Genomic DNA, 24,755 nt, shown 5'->3' on the forward strand with positions numbered 1-24,755 from the left:
CAGGTTCAGACTTGGCTGAGCCTTGTCGGGTATTTTCAGTCGGCATCAGTTTCCTTGCCTCTTTCGGCCATGCTGAGCTTAATAATAGCCCTATCGTCGTCTGGCATTGAACTGGCCCAAGGTGACTCAGCAGTCAGATGAGCAGCTATGCAGGAGTCTGAATTTTGCCTGCACTTTGTTTCCTTTGGGTAGAATTTGGCTCAGGGCTCTGTACTGGTTCCTCTGGTTCTGCCCATTTTGCTGCTACTGTGACCATCAGGTTTGGGCCCCAGCTCTCTTTTGCCAGCTTCCTCTTCAGGCTTTTCAGAGTTCAGTTCCATGGAGCTCTGTTGCTCGATGTCTTCAGGCTTCCCAGGGTCGGCGATCGGGTCTGTTTCATCAGGCGCACAATATGGTGTGTGAGTTCATAGCCATGGCAAGCATTACAAAGGATTTGGCTCCCGTCATGATCCGGTTCCACTCCGATTACTCCCTGGTAGCTCATTGCCTGAACAATGGGGATGTCTTTGTATCCCCCATGGTTATATATCTATCCCTGTGATGCTGGAAGCTGCGAGTGGCTTGTCTTCTGGATTCTCCGGATTTAGCTCTCCATGCAGTCCATGTGCTGGGCATTTCCAACGTTCATACAGACAGTTTGTCTTTGTTCTCTCCCACACCCAAAAAATGGACTGTTGACAACGTGTCTTTCCAGTCGGGAAAGGAGGGAGGCGGTCGGCCGAGCGGACAGCACGCTGGACTTGTGATCCTGTGGTCCCGGGTTCGATCTCGGGCGCCGGCGAGAAACAATGGGCAGAGTTTCTTTCACCCTATGCCCATGTTACCTAGCAGTAAAATAGGTACCTGGGTGTTAGTCAGCTGTCACGGGCTGCTTCCTGGGGGTGGAGGCCTGGTCGAGGACCGGGCTGCGGGGACACTAAAAAGCCCCGAAATCATCTCAAGATAACCAGTGGTTCTGCAAGATATTCTGCCACCCCAAAAGGTGGATTACTTTGCATTGGTGTGGAACCGGCATCTTCCAGCCTGATTATTTGCTTTGCCTCCATTCCTCCCTATTTAGGCTTCATTTCTTTATTTCTCATGGTGAGTTAGCTTGGGGAACCAACAAAGGGAACCCTCTTGGAAATCCAGCATTGGATGTATTAACACTTCTGTCTTGTGGCTCCCAGTTCCTGCCCTTCCCTCCTTTCAGGGTTCTCAGTTATTGACTTTGGGCAGCATATGGCTGATGTGGGCTGGTGGCTGGAGACCCAAATTACATGGGCTGCCATCTGGTGGTGTATAGACATAACTAGTTGGAACAGGACAACAAGTGTGTTCTTTGTATCAGGGTTGTTCATATTGTCTTGGGTGCGTCACCTTTCAGGTAGATTTTCCCTCTTGATCTGGGTTGATTTTGTATCTCCAGACTCCCTTGCCCCTCTTGGGGGGGGGGGGCAGATTCTAGTACTGGTCCCTGGTAGGTGTGATACTTAGAGGTCTGGTCGGGTGCTTTAGGCTCGCATCTAACCCAACATGTAGCTCAGGGAGCTACTGAAGAGGACCCACCAAAACGAAGCATTTCATTACTTTAAACATTGTAGTTATGCAGTACTGTATCCAAGTTCCTCTTCCTTATTTTTGAGTAATATATATGTAATATAAAATAATTATTATATTATGATCCAGCTCTGTACAGTATATTTATTTATAGAATTGGTAGAAGCTGAACTGGATTTTATCATTCTAAAGACAAATTATTACAATGTAGAGTACATATATTATCAGGGACGTTTGTGCATCTGTAGTGTGAATACATAACTGTAGTACCATTATATTAATACAGCACCAGTTCATGAGAGCTACAAGAGTAACTGCAGTGATTTATGATTTTGTAAAACCTGGGTTTGCCCATCTTGCCTCTGTGATGACAGACGTTAAGGTTTGTCTTCTTGGTGGTGGCATTAACAGAGCAACTGGTGGTCTTGCCTCTGTGATGACAGACGTTAAGGTTTGTCTTCTTGGTGGGGGCATTAACAGAGCAACTGGTGGTCTTGCCTCTGTGATGACAGACGTTAAGGTTTGTCTTCTTGGTGGTGGCATTAACAGAGCAACTGGTGGTCTTGCCTCTGTGATGACAGACGTTAAGGTTTGTCTTCTTGGTGGCGGCATTAACAGAGCAACTGGTGGTGTTTTTGGTTGTGATTTTCTTCTTGCATGCCGTCTGTGACGACTACGCACGGTTGTGAGCTTTGCCAATATTGTGTACGTGTAGTGACTGTCGGCCGAGCGGACAGCACGTTGGACTTGTGATCCTGTGGTCCCGGGTTCGATCCCGGGCACCGGCGAGAAACAATGGGCAGAGTTCCTTTCATCCTATGCCCCTGTTACCTAGCAGTAAAATAGGTACCTGGGTGTTAGTCAGCTGTCACAGGCTGCTTCCTGGGGGTGGAGGCCTGGTCGAGGACCGGGCCGCGGGAACACTAAAGCCCCGAAATCATCTCAAGATAACCTCAAGATAACTGTAGCCGTCAAATATTGACTTGCTGAATGTGTAGATGTTGCTGGATATAAAATAATAAGTGTGTTACATGAGGTCAGAAGATTGTTGAGTGCCTTAGTATTAGAGGTTCATCAAAGACCCCACGCAGAACAGCCTTATGGTTCGGGAGTGTCATCAAACAACGTATCTCAAGTATAGTAAATTATTGTAATTTTTTTCACTTTCTTAATATGAATTCTTAATAATACTGTATATATAGAAGTGCTTAAGTTTGTTTGGACTTTGGTTTTGTTCTTGTTTTTCTAACTTCGAGTTCTCTATAAATTGTTTAATATAAAATGATCAAACTAAGTCTTGTGTGGAAGTGAACTGTTTTGTCATGTTTTAAGTAATATTGAGGTAAAAAAGGGAATGTAAACACAGTACAGTACTGAGTTGATTCAGGAGTCTTATGGAAATATGCTAATGATTGTTGAGATCATTTGGTATATTGGAGCTGTAAGCATATTGATTATGATATATGGAACTATTGTCCTTTTGCCAGCAACTGTTTTTCTACTTTTAATATTAACCAACAATTGTTTATTAAAATGCATTATATACTTTTAGTAGTACATAAAAATCACATTAATACTGCATTTGTTATCAAACTGTATTTGAATAATTCATATGTTTTAGGTAAGCAGCTGATGTTGGAAAATTGTGTTTTAACAAGACTATAGCACTTGGAACAGTTCATAATGATGACTGGGATTGTTTTTAGGATTGTTAATGTAATATGTAATTTCATTATAATAATGTAATGGTAATAATTATTACTAATATAACTATGATTCAGCGTTTAACTTTGTTTTCAAACTGCCTAACATAGAAAATTAGGACTAAGTGCTTGTTAATTTGGTAACCAGCTAGAAATGTTTTTGCTGAATAAGATTTCTTCATTTTCTCAGTAGTCTCATCCTGACACTGTGTTCATTTTGTTCTGTTTGCATATAAGGAGTTTTTAATAGTTGCATTGGATTTCTTTACTATTATCTTTGTAAATATTGTCAGATAAAGTATGTGCTTAATGTTTATCCCAAGTACTATAGACTTGTATTTTACGGCTTAACGTGATGTGGAAAATTTTGAGTTGATTCGTGTGTGTATGTTCATGATCATGTTCAATAAGAGCTTATTTTGTGATGAGTATGAGTGGTTTATATGAAATTTTCACTCTCGGATGAAGTGACAAGCAGAGTTGATCACTCTCGCCTCGTGTGAAAATGAATTGGCGTTAATTTATCAAGTTAATAGTAATGTTATAAAGCTAATGCAAATAAAAACTAAATTGAATTTTTTTATAATTGGTTGATTATTGGAATTCCAGATGTTTGAGAGAGGTACACATTTAACATGGTTATAAGTGAGGCTCTTGGGGTGAGTTTTATAGAGCCCTGGAGTCTAGGGTTCTCAAGTGTGTGAATAGTAACTTGAGGGGATTGTTCCTAGTTCAGTGTGTGCTGGTGTTCATAGTATTGCCATAATAGTATTTGGCTTCTTGCTACATCTTTAGTGGATTCGTAGAGATTCGGTAAAATAGGGTCGATATAGCGTGTAGATTTTAACTTTGAGTGGTCTGCAATATAGTGGACCAATTGTCTTCAAATAGGCTACAGTGCCTCCTTGTCCCCAGTACTATAAATGCAACTTTATCCAAGCAGAGAATTTAACAAATAATAAAGTCATGTTGCCAAGACACAATGCAACTTAAGAGTGACAAGAAATATCCTATACAGTCAAGATAGCTAATACATTCAATTTAATTGAAACCATTCTTAAGTTTTCTTTAATGTATTGGTTGTATTTTCACTGTTGCTTTGCTTCATCTGATCACTACTGGAGAGATCTTGATACATGTGACATAGTACTTACTTGATCACAGCAGCAGCTGGCCCAGCAGCTGATGATGTGAGTGGTAGGAGTTTTATACAGTGCTAAACAAGACTTCATAACGCTTCTACTGGATGAAATATTTACTCGAGAATGTGACCACACAGCCATTGTTTAATACATGCCTGTGCTTGTTTAACTTGCTATTTTCATACAACATATGCAACTATTTCTCATTTAAGGATTTCACACTAAAGAATTAATAAATTTATGTATTGTATTTAGCTGTGGAAGGAGAATTTTTCACTTCAACTGCAATGGATTTCCTCTAAAATGTTGTGTTTTTATCAAGAGTAAAATTATTGCAAGGCATAGAAATATGGGAATTTGTAGACTATTCCTAATACAAAACTGTAGCTGTATGGGAGGGATCACAATTTTCATAAAGTACTGATAGTTATGTGAAGTACAGTATATGTAACTCATCTTTATATTTCATTGAATGCCACCTTTAAATTACTCTTAGGTCACTTTATGATCTTTTTGTGGGGGGGGGGGAAGGCTTTATGAACTACTGTACTGTTTTTCACATATAGAGACAGTTTTGAAAGAATAATAATTGGACTTCTCGTCACTAGAATAAAATTGTATTGAAATCCAATGTACAAATCTAAGAAATGTTAAGTGTCGGCTGCTGGGCCAGCATCTGGTTGTGTGTGGGCTGCTGGGCCAGCATCTGGTTGTGTGTGGGCTGTCAGGCCAGCATCTGGTTGTGTGGGGGCTGCCAGGCCAGCATCTGGTTGTGTGTGGGCTGCTGGGCCAGCATCTGGTTGTGTGTGGGCTGCCGGGCCAGCATCTGGTTGTGTGTGGGCTGCCGGGCCAGCATCTGGTTGTGTGTGGGCTGCCGGGCCAGCATCTGGTTGTGTGTGGGCTGCCAGGCCAGCATCTGGTTGTGTGGGGGCTGCCGGGCCAGCATCTGGTTATGTGTGGGCTGCCGGGCCACCATCTGGGTATGTGTGGGCTGCCAGGCCAGCATCTGGTTGTGTGTCGGCTGCCAGGCCAGCATCTGGTTGTGTGTGGGCTGCCAGGCCAGCATCTGGTTGTGTGTGGGCTGCCGGGCCAGCATCTGGTTATGTGTGGGCTGCCGGGCCACCATCTGGTTGTGTGTCGGCTGCCGGGCCAGCATCTGGTTGTGTGTCGGCTGCCAGGCCAGCATCTGGTTGTGTGGGGGCTGCCGGGCCAGCATCTGGTTATGTGTGGGCTGCCGGGCCACCATCTGGGTATGTGTGGGCTGCCAGGCCAGCATCTGGTTGTGTGTGGGCTGCCGGGCCAGCATCTGGTTGTGTGTGGGCTGCCAGGCCAGCATCTGGTTGTGTGTGGGCTGCCGGGCCAGCATCTGGTTATGTGTGGGCTGCCGGGCCAGCATCTGGTTGTGTGTGGGCTGCCAGGCCAGCATCTGGTTGTGTGTGGGCTGCCGGGCCAGCATCTGGTTGTGTGTGGGCTGCCAGGCCAGCATCTGGTTGTGTGTGGGCTGCCGGGCCAGCATCTGGTTATGTGTGGGCTGCCGGGCCACCATCTGGGTATGTGTGGGCTGCCAGGCCAGCATCTGGTTGTGTGTCGGCTGCCGGGCCAGCATCTGGTTGTGTGTGGGCTGCCAGGCCAGCATCTGGTTGTGTGTGGGCTGCCGGGCCAGCATCTGGTTATGTGTGGGCTGCCGGGCCACCATCTGGGTATGTGTGGGCTGCCAGGCCAGCATCTGGTTGTGTGTGGGCTGCCAGGCCAGCATCTGGTTGTGTGTGGGCTGCCGGGCCAGCATCTGGTTGTGTGTGGGCTGCCGGGCCAGCATCTGGTTGTGTGTGGGATGCCGGGCCAGCATCTGGTTGTGTGGGGGATGCCGGGCCAGCATATGGTTGTGTGTGGGATACCGGGCCAGCATCTGGTTATGTGTGGGCTGCCGGGCCAGCATTTGGGTATGTGTGGGCTGCCAGGCCACCATCTGGTTGTGTGTGGGCTGCCGGGCCAGCATCTGGTTGTGTGTGGGCTGCCGGGCCAGCATCTGGTTGTGTGGGGGCTGCCGGGCCAGCATCTGGTTATGTGTGGGCTGCCGGGCCACCATCTGGTTGTGTGTCGGCTGCCGGGCCAGCATCTGGTTGTGTGTCGGCTGCCAGGCCAGCATCTGGTTGTGTGGGGGCTGCCGGGCCAGCATCTGGTTATGTGTGGGCTGCCGGGCCACCATCTGGGTATGTGTGGGCTGCCAGGCCAGCATCTGGTTGTGTGTCGGCTGCCGGGCCAGCATCTGGTTGTGTGTGGGCTGCCAGGCCAGCATCTGGTTGTGTGTGGGCTGCCGGGCCAGCATCTGGTTGTGTGTGGGCTGCCGGGCCAGCATCTGGTTGTGTGTGGGCTGCCAGGCCAGCATCTGGTTGTGTGTGGGCTGCCGGGCCAGCATCTGGTTGTGTGTGGGCTGCCAGGCCAGCATCTGGTTGTGTGTGGGCTGCCGGGCCAGCATCTGGTTATGTGTGGGCTGCCGGGCCACCATCTGGGTATGTGTGGGCTGCCAGGCCAGCATCTGGTTGTGTGTCGGCTGCCGGGCCAGCATCTGGTTGTGTGTGGGCTGCCAGGCCAGCATCTGGTTGTGTGTGGGCTGCCGGGCCAGCATCTGGTTATGTGTGGGCTGCCGGGCCACCATCTGGGTATGTGTGGGCTGCCAGGCCAGCATCTGGTTGTGTGTGGGCTGCCAGGCCAGCATCTGGTTGTGTGTGGGCTGCCGGGCCAGCATCTGGTTGTGTGTGGGCTGCCGGGCCAGCATCTGGTTGTGTGTGGGATGCCGGGCCAGCATCTGGTTGTGTGGGGGATGCCGGGCCAGCATCTGGTTGTGTGTGGGATACCGGGCCAGCATCTGGTTATGTGTGGGCTGCCGGGCCAGCATTTGGGTATGTGTGGGCTGCCAGGCCACCATCTGGTTGTGTGTGGGCTGCCGGGCCAGCATCTGGTTGTGTGTGGGCTGCCGGGCCAGCATCTGGGTATGTGTGGGCTGCCGGGCCAGCATCTGGTTATGTGTGGGCTGCCAGGCCAGCATCTGGTTGTGTGTGGGCTGCCAGGCCAGCATCTGGTTGTGTGTGGGCTGCCAGGCCAGCATCTGGTTGTGTGGGGGCTGCTAGCATCTGGTTGTGTGTGGGCTGCCGGGCCAGCATCTGGTTGTGTGTGGGCTGCCAGGCCAGCATCTGGGAATGTGTGGGCTGCCAGGCCAGCATCTGGGTATGTGTGGGCTACCGGGCCAGCATCTGGGTATGTGTGGGCTGCCAGGCCAGCATCTGGGTATGTGTGGGCTGCCGGGCCAGCATCTGGTTATGTGTGGGCTGCCGGGCCAGCATCTGGTTATGTGTGGGCTGCCAGGCCAGCATCTGGTTGTGTGTGGGCTGCCAGGCCAGCATCTGGTTGTGTGTGGGCTGCCGGGCCAGCATCTAGTTGTGTGTGGGCTGCCGGGCCAGCATCTGGTTGTGTGTGGGCTGCCGGGCCAGCATCTGGTTGTGTGTGGGCTGCCAGGCCAGCATCTGGGTATGTGTGGGCTGCCAGGCCAGCATCTGGGTATGTGTGGGCTGCCGGGCCAGCATCTGGGTATGTGTGGGCTGTCAGGCCAGCATCTGGTTGTGTGTGGGCTGCCGGGCCAGCATCTGGGTATGTGTGGGCTGCCAGGCCAGCATCTGGGTATGTGTGGGCTGCCGGGCCAGCATCTGGTTGTGTGGGGGCTGCCGGGCCAGCATCTGGTTGTGTGTGGGCTGCCGGGCCAGCATCTGGTTGTGTGTGGGCTGCCGGGCCAGCATCTGGTTGTGTGTGGGCTGCCGGGCCAGCATCTGGGTATGTGTGGGCTGCCGGGCCAGCATCTGGTTGTGTGTGGGCTGCCGGGCCAGCATCTGGTTGTGTGTCGGCTGCTGGGCCAGCATCTGGTTGTGTGTGGGCTGCCAGGCCAGCATCTGGTTGTGTGTGGGCTGCCGGGCCAGCATCTGGTTGTGTGTGGGCTGCCAGGCCAGCATCTGGGTATGTGTGGGCTTCCAGGCCAGCATCTGGGTATGTGTGGGCTGCCAGGCCAGCATCTGGTTGTGTGTCGGCTGCCGGGCCAGCATCTGGGTATGTGTGGGCTGCCAGGCCAGCATCTGGGTATGTGTGGGCTGCCAGGCCAGCATCTGGGTATGTGTGGGCTGCCGGGCCAGCATCTGGGTATGTGTGGGCTGCCAGGCCAGCATCTGGTTGTGTGTGGGCTGCCAGGCCAGCATCTGGGTATGTGTGGGCTGCCGGGCCAGCATCTGGGTATGTGTGGGCTGCCAGGCCAGCATCTGGTTGTGTGTGGGCTGCCAGGCCAGCATCTGGTTGTGTGTGGGCTGCCGGGTCAGCATCTGGTTGGGCTGCCAGGCCAGCATCTGGGTATGTGTGGGCTGCCAGGCCAGCATCTGGTTGTGTGTGGGCTGCCGGGCCAGCATCTGGTTGTGTGTGGGCTGCCGGGCCAGCATCTGGTTGTGTGTGGGCTGCCGGGCCAGCATCTGGTTGTGTGTGGGCTGCCAGGCCAGCATCTGGGTATGTGTGGGCTGCCAGGCCAGCATCTGGTTGTGTGTGGGCTGCCGGGCCAGCATCTGGTTGTGTGTGGGCTGCCAGGCCAGCATCTGGTTGTGTGTGGGCTGCCAGGCCAGCATCTGGGTATGTGTGGGCTGCCGGGCCAGCATCTGGTTGTGTGTGGGCTGCCGGGCCAGCATCTGGTTGTGTGTGGGCTGCCGGGCCAGCATCTGGTTGTGTGTGGGCTGCCGGGCCAGCATCTGGTTGTGTGTGGGCTGCCGGGCCAGCATCTGGTTGTGTGGGGGCTGCCGGGCCAGCATCTGGTTGTGTGTCGGCTGCCGGGCCAGCATCTGGTTGTGTGTGGGCTGCCGGGCCAGCATCTGGTTGTGTGGGGGCTGCCAGGCCAGCATCTGGTTGTGTGGGGGCTGCCGGGCCAGCATCTGGTTGTGTGGGGGCTGCCGGGCCAGCATCTGGTTGTGTGTGGGCTGCCGGGCCAGCATCTGGTTGTGTGTGGGCTGCCGGGCCAGCATCTGGTTGTGTGTGGGCTGCCAGGCCAGCATCTGGTTATGTGTGGGCTGCCGGGCCAGCATCTGGTTGTGTGTCGGCTGCCGGGCCAGCATCTGGTTGTGTGTGGGCTGCCAGGCCAGCATCTGGTTGTGTGTGGGCTGCCGGGCCAGCATCTGGTTGTGTGTCGGCTGCCGGGCCAGGGCCCGGTGGCGTGTCGGCTGCAGGGCCAGCATCTGGTTGTGTGTGGGCTGCCAGGCCAGCATCTGGTTGTGTGTGGGCTGCCGGGCCAGCATCTGGTTGTGTGTGGGCTGCCAGGCCAGCATCTGGTTGTGTGTGGGCTGCCGGGCCAGCATCTGGTTGTGTGTCGGCTGCCGGGCCAGGGCCCGGTGGCGTGTCAGCTGCAGGGCCAGCATCTGGTTGTGTGTGGGCTGCCAGGCCAGCATCTGGTTGTGTGTGGGCTGCCGGGCCAGCGTCTGGTTGTGTGTCAACTGCCGGGCCAGCATCTGGTTGTGTGTCGGCTGCCGGGCCAGGGCCCGGTGGCGTGTCGGCTGCAGGGCCAGCATCTGGTTGTGTGTCGGCTGCCGGGCCAGCGTCTGGTTGTGTGTCAGCTGCCGGGCCAGCATCTGGTTGTGTGTCGGCTGCCGGGCCAGGGCCCGGTGGCGTGTCGGCTGCAGGGCCAGGGCCCGGTGGCGTGTCAGCTGCAGGGCCAGGGCCCCGTGGCGTGTCGGCTGCAGGGCCAGGGCCCGGTGGCGTGACTGCTGCAGGGCCAGGGCCCCGTGGCGTGTCGGCTGCAGGGCCAGGGCCAGGGCCCGGTGGCGTGTCAGCTGCAGGGCCAGGGCCCGGTGGCGTGACTGCTGTAGGGCCAGGGCCCGGTGGCGTGTCGGCTGCAGGGCCAGGGCCCCGTGGCGTGTCGGCTGCAGGGCCAGGGCCCGGTGGCGTGTCGGCTGCAGGGCCAGGGCTCGGTGGCGTGTCGGCTGCAGGGCCAGGGCCTGGTGGCGTGTCGGCTGCAGGGCCAGGGCCCGGTGGCGTGTCGGCTGCAGGGCCAGGGCCCGGTGGCGTGTCAGCTGCAGGGCCAGGGCCCGGTGGCGTGTCAGCTGCAGGGCCAGTGCCCGGTGGCGTGTCGGCTGCAGGGCCAGGGCCCGGTGGTGGCACAGCCAAATGAGACACTATTAATGGGAAGACTGCATGTTCTTTATTCTACAAACTTAGACATTTTTTGTTTATTTTTTAGGCTTCTCAATTTTAATATTTTTGTTATTATAGTCTTAAGAATTTTGTTGCCTTATTATGCTTGATTATTTTTATTAACACTTTTTATTCTTGATATTGATATAGTTTATGCAATTTGTTTAATATTAAAGTAAATATTAAATAGCTTTTGTTGTTACCATTCAGTTTCTCCTAATAAATGTTCTAGATATAGTACTTATATTTTTATTTTCCTCATTTTATTTATGAGAAGTAAGTCTTCATTACTGAATGTGATTTATATGTCAAAGTAGTAAATAGTAATAATTACATTGTTACCTGCCATGAATGATTAAGGCAAAGAATAGAGAGGAGTAGTGTATCAAGACTTCTCTAACTAAGGAGAAAATAGTAAAATAGTGTGTGTGTGTGTAGCTATTATTTATTAATAATGTATACACAACGGTCTATGCAGTATTTTCCCATACATTAATGTCAACATATTTTTTTTAGTCTTTTTATCAGTAATATTTTTTGGTAATACAGTTTCTTTCTTTCCTTCCTGTCTTTGATGTTTTGTTTGTATAGCAGTGGATGTTTGTATTGTAATATACAATGTTAAGTACCGTAGTTCCTACTACAGCATAGTTGAAGAAGTCACCACAGCCCACTAACTGTTTACTGAGCAAGTGTACATAGTTTACCCTCCCCAAAATGTTTGTACTTGAAGTTTATCTGGTTTTATTTTTACATTTTAGGACCAAAATTGTAATGCAATATGTTTGGAAATAATTGTTCAATATGCGTGAACATGATCCCTGTTACTATATTACTTGACTACTATTGCAGGCTATGTCATCTGATCAAGTATGACTGCTGTCTGGTTTAGGCTAATTAAGAATTCACCAAGCACACTATCCGAGTTGGCCTTCTCTGTGGCCATACTAGGAGCCATTTAACTTTTAACAGCAGCAAATGAGTGATTGCCATGTATATATTTACTGGTAAAATATGTGCCATGTGCAATTATAAGATTTAGGCTTCTGTACAGTGGAACCTCGGTCTATGAATTTAATCGGTTCTAAGAGACAGATCATAAGCCAAATGTTCATACACCAAATCCAATTTTCCCATGTGAAATAATGTAAATTGAATTAATCCATTCGGTACACCCAAAAATATTAACTTTATACATTTTATACAGAATACAGCCCCTCCGTGGTGCCTCCTTGCTGTGGTGAGGGGCTCAAGTACACCTCCCTGGGACCGGTGTGGGTTGCCTTTGCCCTCTCTTTGGGTGGTGTACATGCTGAAGAGCACCACGTAGGGGCCTGTCTTCCATCGGACCACCCGCTGGAGGGGTCGCCCTGAGTGGATGGCTGGGTGTTCAATCTGGGGCGATAGGGGGAATGGGGTCTTAGCACCAGTGTGGGAGAATGGACGATGTAGTAGGACTCCCCTGTTGAAAAGGGGGAGCACCGCTGGGGACGACGCACCCTTCCTGCACTGGCCCGCACTCGGCCTCCCTGGCTGCCCTGGTAGGTGGTATCCCTTGGTTCCAGGTCCCAAACCTTTGAAATAGTTTGCTGCATGGATGACGACACAACTTCTGTTTCTCAGGCTCATGGGGTGAGCGACCAAGGCCCTGAGTTGGATTGTCCTGGAAGACCGGGCTCTGTAGCCCCCACTACAGGGCCCAGTTTAGGCCCAGACCGGACTCTTCCTTCCTGCTCCCCTCCCTCCTCTGTGGTTGGGTCGAGCCCCAAGCCTGCTGTGGTGACCGTCTCGTCCCCTTGCACGGTTCCATCTCTTATTGTGACTCTGCGCCTTATGACCCGTCTCTAAAGGTTCTCATCGCCGTCCCCGCCACGGCCGCTCTCGTATGCTCCCTTCCCATCCTAATTCATACCATGCTTTGTTTGGTCCTGCTTCGAGGACTAAGTACTTTGACCTCCATCCTTTGGATTCAACTCCTCCTGACAATTTTTCCCTTCATAGGCATCTTGTAGATTCAGCAGATGCCTCTGTTACCTTCAACCCCACCCATCTTGGTACCTGTGTTGTTGTTGCTGGTCCTTCTCAGGATGCAGCCACAATTGGCTGCCTTATCCTGAATTATCCTTATCCAAGAAAGCTCGGTTAAATGCCAATGTTGGCACTGTTCTCCTCCCGCACTATGTTGCAACCGGTGTTAGAAATCTAAAAGACTGCCACGAGGATATCAAGCATATCCTCGAGGCCCAGGGTCATTCTGTCCTTCAGGTGGACACGTTTACTCGTCCCCCTCGTGGTCGTCGCCGTCTGCCCCTTCGGGTTGTGGAGATTACCTTTGATGGTAGGACCCTTCCATCTTCTGTCATTCTTGCTGGTGCCAGGTGCTCCATTCAGGAGTATATTCCATCTCCTCGGCTCTGCAATAAGTGCTGGATGTTTGCGCATGGTGCCCTCAAATGCTCTAGTCCTGTCTCCCTCTGTCCCATGTTTGGAGTAAAGGGGTCACAAGTAGGAGGAGTGCGCTTAGGAGTAAGTAGGAGTGCGCTTCTCCCAAGGCAGGCCTGCTTGGGAGAAGCTCCTGGCTCCTCTCCTTCCTCTTCCCCGGTAGGAAAGAAGGCTTCGCTTTCTTCTTCGCCCCCTATCTCTGATTCTATTGTTCCTTTCCCTCCCGCTTCAATGGTAGAGCCCCCTGTTCCTACTGTGGAGGTTTCTTTGGCCCCCCAGTTCCGTCTCGGTTACTGCCTTTACTGAGGTGCGCTCCCCTCTTTCTGCCCATCCTCCTCCTGCTCTTCTTGTCCGCCCCTCTCAGTTGTCTCCTCCTCCTCCTCCTCCTCCTCCGGACCCTGCTCGTCCACCTCTGGTCTGTCCTCCCGCTCCTTTCCCTCCTTCTTTACTCAGATTACCCATGCCCCCTAACCCTGACCGCTGACCCTGATCCCGACCCTGTGCTTCTTTAACGTGCTGTGTTCCTTTTTCACCTTTCTTTCTTCTTTGTTCTCTGTTGCTATCCTTTCTCTTTTTGTCGATGTCTATTCTTCAGTGGAACATCCATGCATATTACACCAATTTCCTTGACCTCCAACTTCTAATTTCACAGTTTTCACCCCTTTGTGTCTGTCTCCAGGAGCCGATGCCTGGTCGCTTCCGTGGCTATTCTTTTCTCTCCCCCCAGCTATTGTTGGGGCCCATAACTCTTCTGCTCTCTTGATTCGCTCTAATGTTCCCTTCGTCCCCTTACTTTTTTCATCGCCTCTCCACTGTGTCTTTGTGCGTAAATGGTACACGGTTTGTTCCATTTATCTCCCCCCCCCCCCCCCCCCACTATCCCACTTTCTCTTCCCGATCTTACATACCTCCTAGACTCCTTGCTGGAGCCTGTGCTCCTCCTGGGTGATTTCAATTGTTGACATGCCCTTTGGGGTGATGTGCTGACAAACACCCGGGGTCGCCTCCTTGAACCTTTCATCCTCTGTTCTTCCTTCTCTTCTGAATTCTGGTGATCCCACTTATTTGGACTCTTGGACTCGCTCCTTTTCCTGTCTCGATCTTTCTCTGTGCTCGTCATCCCTGTACTTAGATTTCGGGTGGCGGGTCCTTGATGACCTCCATGGCAGTGACCATTTCCCCATCCTTGTTTCCTTTTTCTCTTTTCACCTTCCCCTCTCCTTCCCTAGGTGGCGGTTTGCTGAGGCTGACTGGCGCCTCTTTTACTCTCCGTGCTACTATTTCCGACCTCTCCGTTCTGCCTCTCCCTCGCGCCCTCCTTCTTTTTCATGACACTGTCTTTGACACTGCCCTCCACACTGTTCCTCGCTCTTCCTCTCGGGGAACGTGGAAGTGCGTTCCCTGGTGGAATATGGACTGTGCTCGGGCTGTCCGCTGTAAGCGTGCAGCCTGGAAGAGACATCGCCGCCGGCAGACGGTTGAGTCTTTTCTTTTGTTTCGGAAGGCAAGTGCGGTGGCCCGTATGACCATCCGTGCGGCTAAACGTGCTCACTGGATGTCTTATGTCTCCACTGTTACGTCCAAAACTCCTCTGCCACTGGTCTGGAAGCGTATCCGCAAGATTGCGGGTAAGTTCGCTCCCAATGTCTTGCTGGTCCTTCACCTCCGTGGTGCTCTTGTGGCGGACCCGTTGCAGGTCGCGACCGAACTGGGTTCCCACTTTTCGTCTGTTAGTTCTGGTTTTCATCTTCCCCCAATCCTTCCTTCTTCGTAAGCTTATTCTTGAATCTCATCCTTTAGATTGCTGTACCCATCTTCACCTTCCCTATAACGATCCCTTCTCCCTCTCTCTCTGAGCTCCAGTCTGCCCCTAGCCCTCTGCGGTTCTACGGCAGCAGGCTCCGATGGCATTCATTATGAGATGCTTTGCCATCTCCCTCCGTGCACGTCTTAGCATTTACCAAGTCTGTACAATCGGGTCTGGGAGTTGTCGTCAGTCCCTGAGGACTGGCTCAATGCTGTCGTCCTCCCTGTTTGGAAACCAGGGTCTCTCGGGTCATCCCTCCAAGGACTTCTGCCCTATTCCCCTCACGAGTTGTGTCTGCAAGCTCTTTGAACGTATGGTTAAAGTTAGTTTGATGTGGTTCTTAGAGCACTATCACCACCTCTCCCCTTCTCAATTTGGTTTTCGCAAGTGCAGCAGGACAACGGATGTCCTAGTGAACTTGGAGGTCTATATTTGTACTGCTTTTGCTGCGAAGACCTCCATTGTTGCCATCCTTTTTGACCTGGAAAAGGCTTACGACACTACCTGGCAGTATCATATTAAGTCCCAACTTCATTCTTTTGGCCTTCGTGGGAACCTCCCTCTCTTCCCCCAAAGTTTCCTCTCTTGTCATTCCTTTCATGTGCGGCTTGGTACCACTTTCTCTGCCCCTTTTAGGCAGTATGAGGGTGTACCCCAGGGTAGTGTTCTGAGTACTACTCTTTTTCTAGTTGCCCTCAATTGTCTTCTTTCCTCTCTTCCTTCTGGCGTCTTCTCTGCTCTCTATGTTGATGGCTCTCTATGTTGATGATCTTACCCTTTGCTGTCAGGGTGGTAATTCGCCTCTCCTTCAACGGCAGCTTCAACTTGCGATTGATGTCGTGTCGTCTTGGGCCACCGATCATGGCTTCAAGTTCTCTGCGTCTAAGATTTGTGCTATGACTTTTACTGGGAAGCATGTGCTATGACTTTTTCGTCCTTCTTTGTTGCTTTAAGGTCATCCCCTTGTGTACAGGGATTCCGCTAAGCTTCTGGGGTTAATTTCTGGCACTCGTTTGTCTTGGTCGCCCCATATCTCTTATCTTCAAGTTGAATGCTCTAAGGCCCTTAACCTCCTTAACCCTTGTGTTGCTCAGGGCTAATTTGTATTTGTCACCCACAGGTGCATACCAAAAAAAAATATTATTTTTTTCTTCTAAACCTGTTAATTTGTATTCTCTGATCATGGGAAAAATAATAAAAAAATCGTAAGTGGCATATATTGCCCGCAATAGGGCGGGGAAGTCTGGCAAAAAACAGGCGCTGACTCGGCGTGCGTCCCAGGCGGTCTGTTGATCACCAGCTGTCAGGCCGGAGTGGCCACAAAGAGATAATTACCTAATTATTTCAATGTCTCTGATTGATTTTTCGTAGTTTTTTTGCTGTGATATTATTCAATAGTGTGTAGTGTGATATATTTATACAATAAAATGAGTGAATCATCACTGTACTCAAAATTATGGTGTGCATATTGTTGATTCAATTATTATGTTCATCAAAAAGTGAACAAATACTTTGTCGGTTATTACACTATATACACAGGTTATATATAAGTATCTGCATGTTTTCTTCACCATAGCGAACTACTAAGTTGGTATTATGAGTCAAAAAGCAACGAGGAGTGACCACCACACACCAGCCAGCCACTCGCTGCCACTCACTCCCTCAACACCTCACTCGCCCACATTCTCCTCCCACCATACTGTTTGCTTTTATTCACTATATACAGACGTTATATATAAGTATCTACATTTGTGTTCACCATAACGAACCACTAAGTTGGTATGCTGAGTGGCAGTGGCAGCCAGTGGCAGCCCGCCACTGGCTGCCACTCCCTCCCTCCCTCACCCCACCTGACTCGCCACCATTCTCCTCCCACCATACTGTTTTTGCTTTTATATACAGACGTTGTATATAAGTATCTGCATGTTTTGTTCAACATAGCAAACAACTAAGCTGGTATAGTGAGTCCAGACAGTAAAAGGTGGTCACACACAGTCAGCAGACAATGCTACCTCCCTCCCCACCAAGATTACTCCTCCCACTACAGCACTAATTATCACAACAATCCTGCTATTATCAGAATCCTGGACATTTTTATCACAGTCAGGGGTCTTCTGTAATACTATCATCACTATATAATAGCATGAACATATATATTATGGCATTTTTAGGCAATGCTGTGGTCACAAGCTGAACAGCAGTGCTGTGAGCTCATGCTGCATGCATCAGGCTTGGTGGCTCGCTCAATACTGAGGCCCTCACATCCGGGAATTTGGCCCTCGATTTTGTGAAAAAATGGTGTCTGTTTACAAGAGCCCTGATGAAGGTGAGGTGAACCCCGTGTATCTGCGGGCCGTTTAAATCTTGCATAGTACTCCAGTACATCATATAATGGAATGCGCATTTTATAGCAAGTCACTCAACACATCATATGATTTTTTTTTTTTTTTTTTCTTTTTATATATATATATATATATATATATATATATATATATATATATATATATATATATATATATATATATATATATATATATATATATATATATATATATATATATATATATATATATATGTCGTACCTAATAGCCAGAACGCACTTCTATGCCTACTATTCAACGCCCGATTTGCCTAATAAGCCAAGTTTTCATGAATTAATATATTTTCTCTAATTTTTTTCTTATGAAATGATAAAGCTACCCATTTCATTATGTATGAGGTCATTTTTTTTTTATTGGAGTTAAAAATAACGTAGATATATGACCGAACCTAACCAACCCTACCTAACCTAACCTAACCTATCTTTATAGGTTAGGTTAGGTTAGGTAGCCGAAAAAGTTAGGTTAGGTTAGGTTAGGTAGGTTAGGTAGTCGAAAAACAATTAATTCATGAAAACTTGGCTTATTAGGCAAATCGGGCCTTGAATAGTAGGCATAGAAGTGCGTTCTGGCTATTAGGTACGACATATATATATATATATATATATATATATATATATATATATATATATATATATATATATATATATATATATATATATATATATATATATGTATATATATATATATATATACATATATATATATGTATATATATATATATATATATATATGTATATATATATATATATATATATACATATATATATATGTATATATATATATATATATATATATATATATATATATATATATATATATATATATATATATATATATACATACATACATATACATATACATATACATACACACACAGGCATACCTCAGAATGCGAGTTTAATCCGTTCCTGGAGACGCCTCGCCTTCCGAAAACTCGCATTCCGAAGTTAATTTCCCCATAAGAAATAAAGGGAAATGAATTAATCCGTTCCTGACTACCCCAAAAACCCCACATCAAACTAAATTTTTATACCTAATTCATCTAAATAAACCTACAAAAGTATGTTCCAGTTATTACTTACCTTACTGTCGAGTGCTGTAGGCGTATGGAAGATGGTGAGGAGGGGGGAGGAGGAGAGGAGTTACTGTTTGGAAGGGGAGTCCCCTTCCATAATCACATCAGGCAGTGAGGACCTTTCTGGTGTGCTCTCCCTGGGACGTTTAACCTGAGTGCCACTAGGTCCTGGTTGAGGTTCACTGCTCGATTTCTTCACCAAATATTTGTCCATGAAAGCTTGCTTTTCCCTTCTTCGCAAGCTCTCTCTGTAGTAAGGCATCACACTGTCATTGAAAAGATTAAGACAACGGCCTACTACAGTTTTGTCTGGGTGAGTGTGTTCAATAGTTGTTTGAATCTCTTCCCACATCTGACACACCTTCATTACTGCAGAAGGGACATTCGCTGGTGCTGTTGCCACCACCTCCTCCTCCACTGCAGAATCATTCGCTGCTGTGTTGGCTTCCTGTTCCTGTTGAAGGGCTAGGAGTTCTTCGGTGGTCAGTTCTTCGTTGTGTTCTTCCACCAACTCCTCCACATCATCACCATCCAATTCCAAGCCCATTTTCTGGCCTAGACTAACAATTTCCTCAACAATAGGCGCATCATTTATAGGCTCAAACCCCTCAAAGTCTAGTTCTCTCACACCTTCAGGCCACAATTTTCTCCAGCCAGAGATCAGGGTTCTTTGAGTCACTTCTTGCCAGGCTTTGTCAACGAGTTTTAAAGCACTAAAAATGTTAAAATGCTCTCTCCAGAACTCTTTGAGGGTGAGGTTTGTGGCTTCAGTCACTTCAAAACATTTCCGGAAAAGTGCCCTTTCATACAGTTTCTTAAAATTCGCTATGATTTTCTGGTCCATAGGCTGAATTAGAGGAGTGGTGTTAGGAGGAAGGAATTTAACTGTGAGGAATTTATTGCATTGAGGCATCAAATCATCTTCCAAGCCTGGAGGATGAGCAGGAGCATTGTCAAGGAGAAGCACGGCTCTGAGTGGCAATTGTTTCTCCTGCAGATATTTTTCTATGGCAGGGCACAGCACTTCATTCACCCACTCCGAAAAAATAAGCCTAGTCACCCATGCTTTTTTATTAGACTTCCACATCACAGACAAACGGGTTTTCTGCACATTATACTGTTTGAAAACCCTTGGATTTTCAGAATGATACACTAGCAAGGGTTTAATTTTTAAATCGCCACTCGCATTTGAACACAGCACAAGCGTAAACCTATCTTTCATAGGCTTGTGTCCAGGCAAGGATTTTTCCTCCTTGGTAATGTATGTCCTCTTAGGCATTCTTTTCCAAAACAGTCCTGTTTCGTCACAATTAAACACTTGTTGCGGTAGGTATCCCTCAGCCTCTGCAAACTCTTTAAATTCGTCAATAAATCGTCCAGCGGCTGGTTTGTCTGAGCTGGCTGCCTCCCCATGCCTTGTAACACTATGGATACCACTTCTCTTTCTAAATTTTTCAAACCAGCCCCTGCTTGCCTTAAACTCTTTCTTTTCTGCATCACTCGTTGCAGGGGTCTTCTTTAGAAGGTCTTCGTGCAACACCCTGGCTTTCTCAGAAATAATGGCCTCCGAAACACTATCACCCCTCAACTCCTTGTCGTGTATCCAAATTAATAACAACTTTTCCACTTCTTCAAGTATTTGTGGTCTTTGTGTCGTTAATGTTCTTACTCCTTTTGCCACATTAGCACTCATAATCTTATTTTTCTTCTTAAGTATAGTGCATATTGTTGATGTCGCTTTGTTGTACTGCCTACAAAGATCAACAACACGTGTACTGTTCTCATGCTTTCGAATGATCTCTTGTTTCTCCTCTATTGTCATCCTCACATGAGCTTTCTGGCCTTTATCCTTACCACTGGCTTTCTTGGGACTCATGGTGAGATATATAATAACAAATTGTATAGACAAATCACCAAAAATCCAACAAAACACTGAAAATTCACGACAAGAATTGATGTGGGGGTAGTCACTGCGCGCGAGACAATGGTGAACTGAGGGGCAGCGGGGCAGAGGGGCGACGATCGCCGAACGACCACGCGCTAGGTCGGCTGTACGCGTATCAACAAACTCGCGTTCAAACTCGACTCCCGAAGTAACCATCGCCTTCCGAGACAAATTTTTGGAGTAAATACACCTCGCCTTCCGAAAATCTCGCATACAGGGACAATCGCATTCCGAGGTACCACTGTACATATATATATATATATATATATATATATATATATATATATATATATATATATATATATATATATATATATATATATATATTATTAAATATGACCGAAAAAGTAAGATTAATAATTCTAACACGAATTTTCTCAATCTTTCGTACATTACGCTTCACTGTTGGAGGTAAATCAAAAATCAGTTCTCCAAAATTCATTTTTATTTCTAGTCTGACGCGACACGGGCACGTTTCGTAAAACTTATTACATTTTCAAAGACTTTAGTTCACAAATACACAACTGAATAGAACTTACGTATCTCCGATTTTATATCTACATTTGAGTGAGGTGGAAGGGGTGATGTGGCATTAACACAAGACAGAACAAAATGTGGTATTAATAGGGTATTAATTTCATCAACACAAGACAGAACAAGAGTATTAATAGGGTATTAATTTCATCAACACAAGACAGAACACGAAACAATGGATATTGAATAGAAGTGTTTGTAGAAAGCCTATTGGTCCATATTTCTTGATGCTTCTATATTGGAGCGGAGTCTTGAGGTGGGTAGAATATAGTTGTGCAATAATTGGCTGTTGATTGCTGGTGTTGACTTCTTGATGTGTAGTGCCTCGCAAACGTCAAGCCGCCTGCTATCGCTGTATCTATCGATGATTTCTGTGTTGTTTACTAGGATTTCTCTGGCGATGGTTTGGTTGTGGGAAGAGATTATATGTTCCTTAACCCTTACACTGCTCAGGGGTCATATGGACATTTACACCCCTGTGCGCAAGAAAAAAAAAAATTCAAAAATTTTTTTTCGTCTTCTAAACATGTTAATTTGTGTCCCCTGAGCACGGAAAAAATAAAAAAAAAATCGTAGGTGACATATTTTGGGCGCAATTGACCGAGGAAGTCTGGCAAAAAGTGGGCGTTGACAGAGCGGTCGTCAGACCCGGTCAGCGTCACCCGCGTTGACAGATGGGAGTTGCCACAAAGATATTATTACCTAATTGTTTCAATGTCTCCGATTGATTTTTTCTTAGTTTTTTTGCAGTAATATTATTCAATAGTGTGTATTGTAATATATTTATATAATAAAAGTGGTTAATAATCGCTATACTCAAAAGTATGATGTGCGTATTAGTGATTCAATTATTATGTTTATAAAACAATAAACAAATAGTTTTGCTGCTATTACACTCTATACACAGGTTATATATAAGTATTGGCATGTTTTGGTCACCATAACGAACCACTAAGTTGGTATTGAGAGTCGAAAAGCAACGAGGAGTTACCGCCACACACCAGCCAGCCACTCACTGCCACTCCCTCAACACACGCACTAAACTTTCTCCCCCAACAATACCAGTTGTGGTGTTATTACACTATATACAGACGTTATATATAAGTATGAGTATATTTTGTTCACCACAACTGTACAGCTAAGCTGATATAGTTAGTTCAGGCACTAAGAGTCGTCGCTATACACAGATGGCGGCTCCCTCACTCTTTCAAGGTCACACGCACTAAACTTTCTCCCCCAACAATACCAGTTGTGGTGTTATTACACTATATACAGACGTTATATATAAATATCTACATGTTTTATGCACCGTAACTGTACACCTAAGCTTGTAGAGCGCCCAAAGAGCATAGTGGCCACCCTCTAAACAGCTAGAGAAATCGTGCAGACGACGTCACCTCCGTCACCCATATGGCTCCTCCCAGCATAATCCTTTTGCTGTTATTACACTAATACACACATTATATATAAGTATCTACATTTGTGTTCACCATAGAGAACCACTGACCTAGTATGGTGAACGCAAACAATAACAGGTGGCCACACAGTCAGTAAACGATGCTGTCTCCCTCCGTCTCTCAGCATCACTCCTCACACAGCGCTAATTATTACAACAATCCTGCTATTATCACAACCCTGGTTATTTATATCACAGTCATTGGTCATCTGTAATATTGTCATCGCTAAATAATAACAATTATATATTTATTTTGACATTTTTCGGCGATGCTGTGGGCACAAGCTGAACATCAATGCTGTTCGCTCATGCTGCGTGCGCCGGCCTTGGTTGCTCCAACAGTACTGTGCCTCTCACACCTGAGAATATTGCCCACGATTTTTTTTTAAAATGGCATCTGTTTACAAGAGCCCTCAGGAAGCTACTGTGAACCCCGTGTAGCCGCGGGCCATTTGAATCAGGCCTGGCACCCTATGGCGTATATATACGCCATGCGCACCATGGGACATGTTACTCAGGGCGTATATATACGCCATGCGCAGTTTAAGGGTTAATGGAGCCCTGTTGCTTATGCATCGTTAAACGCCTAGAAAGAGATGTTGTTGTCTTGCCTATATACTGGGTTTTTTGGAGCTTACAGTCCCCAAGTGGGCATTTGAAGGCATAGACGACGTTAGTCTCTTTTAAAGCGTTCTGTTTTGTGTCTGGAGAGTTTCTCATGAGTAGGCTGGCCGTTTTTCTGGTTTTATAGTAAATCGTCAGTTGTATCCTCTGATTTTTGTCTGTAGGGATAACGTTTCTATTAACAATATCTTTCAGGACCCTTTCCTCCGTTTTATGAGCTGTGGAAAAGAAGTTCCTGTAAAATAGTCTAATAGGGGGTATAGGTGTTGTGTTAGTTGTCTCTTCAGAGGTTGCATGGCTTTTCACTTTCCTTCTTATGATGTCTTCGACGAAACCATTGGAGAAGCCGTTATTGACTAGGACCTGCCTTACCCTACAGAGTTCTTCGTCGACTTGCTTCCATTCTGAGCTGTGGCTGAGAGCACGGTCGACATATGCGTTAACAACACTCCTCTTGTACCTGTCTGGGCAGTCGCTGTTGGCATTTAGGCACATTCCTATGTTTGTTTCCTTAGTGTAGACTGCAGTGTGGAAACCTCCGCCCTTTTCCATGAGTGTTACATCTAGAAAGGGCAGCTTCCCATCCTTTTCCATCTCGTAAGTGAAACGCAGCACGGAACTCTGCTCAAATGCCTCCTTCAGCTCCTGCAGATGTCTGACATCAGGTACCTGTGTAAAAATGTCGTCAACATACCTGCAGTATATGGCCGGTTTCAAGTTCATGTCGACTAAGACTTTTTGCTCGATGGTACCCATGTAGAAGTTTGTAAACAGGACACCTAGGGGAGAACCCATGGCGACCCCATCTACTTGCTTATACATGTGCCCATCCGGGCTCAAGAAGGGTGCCTCTTTAGTACAAGCTTGGAGTAGTTTCCTCAGAATATTTTCTGGTATGTCAAGAGGAGTACAGGCTGGATCACAAATTCGTGAAAATTCGAGAAAATTCATGTTAGAATTATTAATCTTACTTTTTCGGTCATATTTAATAATATATGTCTACAGGAAAGACTGCTACCAAAATATACTAATATTAAAGTGCACGACCCAGCAGCAAGGAATCAAGCCTTCACGATAAAATATCGCCAGGATCTGTTTCGTGATCAGATATACAAGGCAGAGAATGAAATCAAAGACAAGAAAACGCAACTACTACATGCTACAAACGAGTGGAGAAATAGCAACATCGACGATAGTATCCGTACCCGCATTGAACAACACCTCGACATCCTCACAGACCAACATCACCTCAGCACTGAAACAAGGATTATCAAGAAACTAACAACATTATATGGAGGACCTATGGCAATTCCACGACCAAGAGATGGCTTCCTGAACCTTGCAGGAATTAACCTCACTGAGGACCAAGTCACTCTCCTAAATCTGGGCATAAACTGTCATGTTATGTCCAGACCGAGTGAGATGGCCCGGAAAGTAGAGTTGGAAATTCTGTTGGACGATATATTCGACCTCGAGACACAAAAGAAGGTCACTACCAAAGATACCTTACAAGCAGAACTTATTGCAGAAGGAGGAAAGAATCGAGGCAACTACAGAAGCACCATACTGTCCCCCGAGCTTAAAGCGGCAGCTAAAAGCCTTCGTGAGAACAAGGAGATAGTTGTCAGGAGAGGTGACAAGTCGCCAATATATGTCATTCTTAAAAAAGACGAATATCTGGCGAAAATGAACATCATACTCTCTGACCAAACTAAGTTCCAAAGGGTAACGAAGGACACTACAGCCGAATTAAAAGCAAAGGTCAACAAACTGATCGAAACTGTGAATGCCAAGAAATCCGGACTCCACCTGCCAAAGATCATTGGGGAATATAAACCTGGATATGCGTATGGAAATGTCAAGACGCACAAGCCTGGAAACCCACTTCGGCCAATCATTA

At 47.4% G+C, this 24,755-nt stretch overlaps 2 protein-coding genes across 5 annotated transcripts in view; one reads left to right on the forward strand and one right to left on the reverse strand.

Moving 5' to 3' along the window:
• Rpn1 (regulatory particle non-ATPase 1) overlaps nt 1–24,755 on the reverse strand; it is a 674,509-nt gene that overhangs the window by 444,250 nt on the left and 205,504 nt on the right. The gene's annotated exons all lie outside the window — the stretch shown is intronic.
• LOC123754113 (glycerol kinase) overlaps nt 1–24,755 on the forward strand; it is a 266,318-nt gene that overhangs the window by 182,910 nt on the left and 58,653 nt on the right. For 2 of the 4 annotated variants that reach the window (XR_011223551.1, XR_011223552.1), the window contains one exon: nt 11,799–12,132. The exons of the other annotated variants lie outside the window; for them this stretch is intronic. The gene's annotated coding sequence lies outside the window, so the exon portion shown is untranslated. The remainder of the gene's footprint in view (nt 1–11,798; nt 12,133–24,755) is intronic. 4 annotated transcript variants of the gene reach the window in all.

The sequence above is a fragment of the Procambarus clarkii genome, chromosome 6, assembly GCF_040958095.1.
Source record: "Procambarus clarkii isolate CNS0578487 chromosome 6, FALCON_Pclarkii_2.0, whole genome shotgun sequence".
Taxonomy (NCBI): domain Eukaryota; kingdom Metazoa; phylum Arthropoda; class Malacostraca; order Decapoda; family Cambaridae; genus Procambarus; species Procambarus clarkii.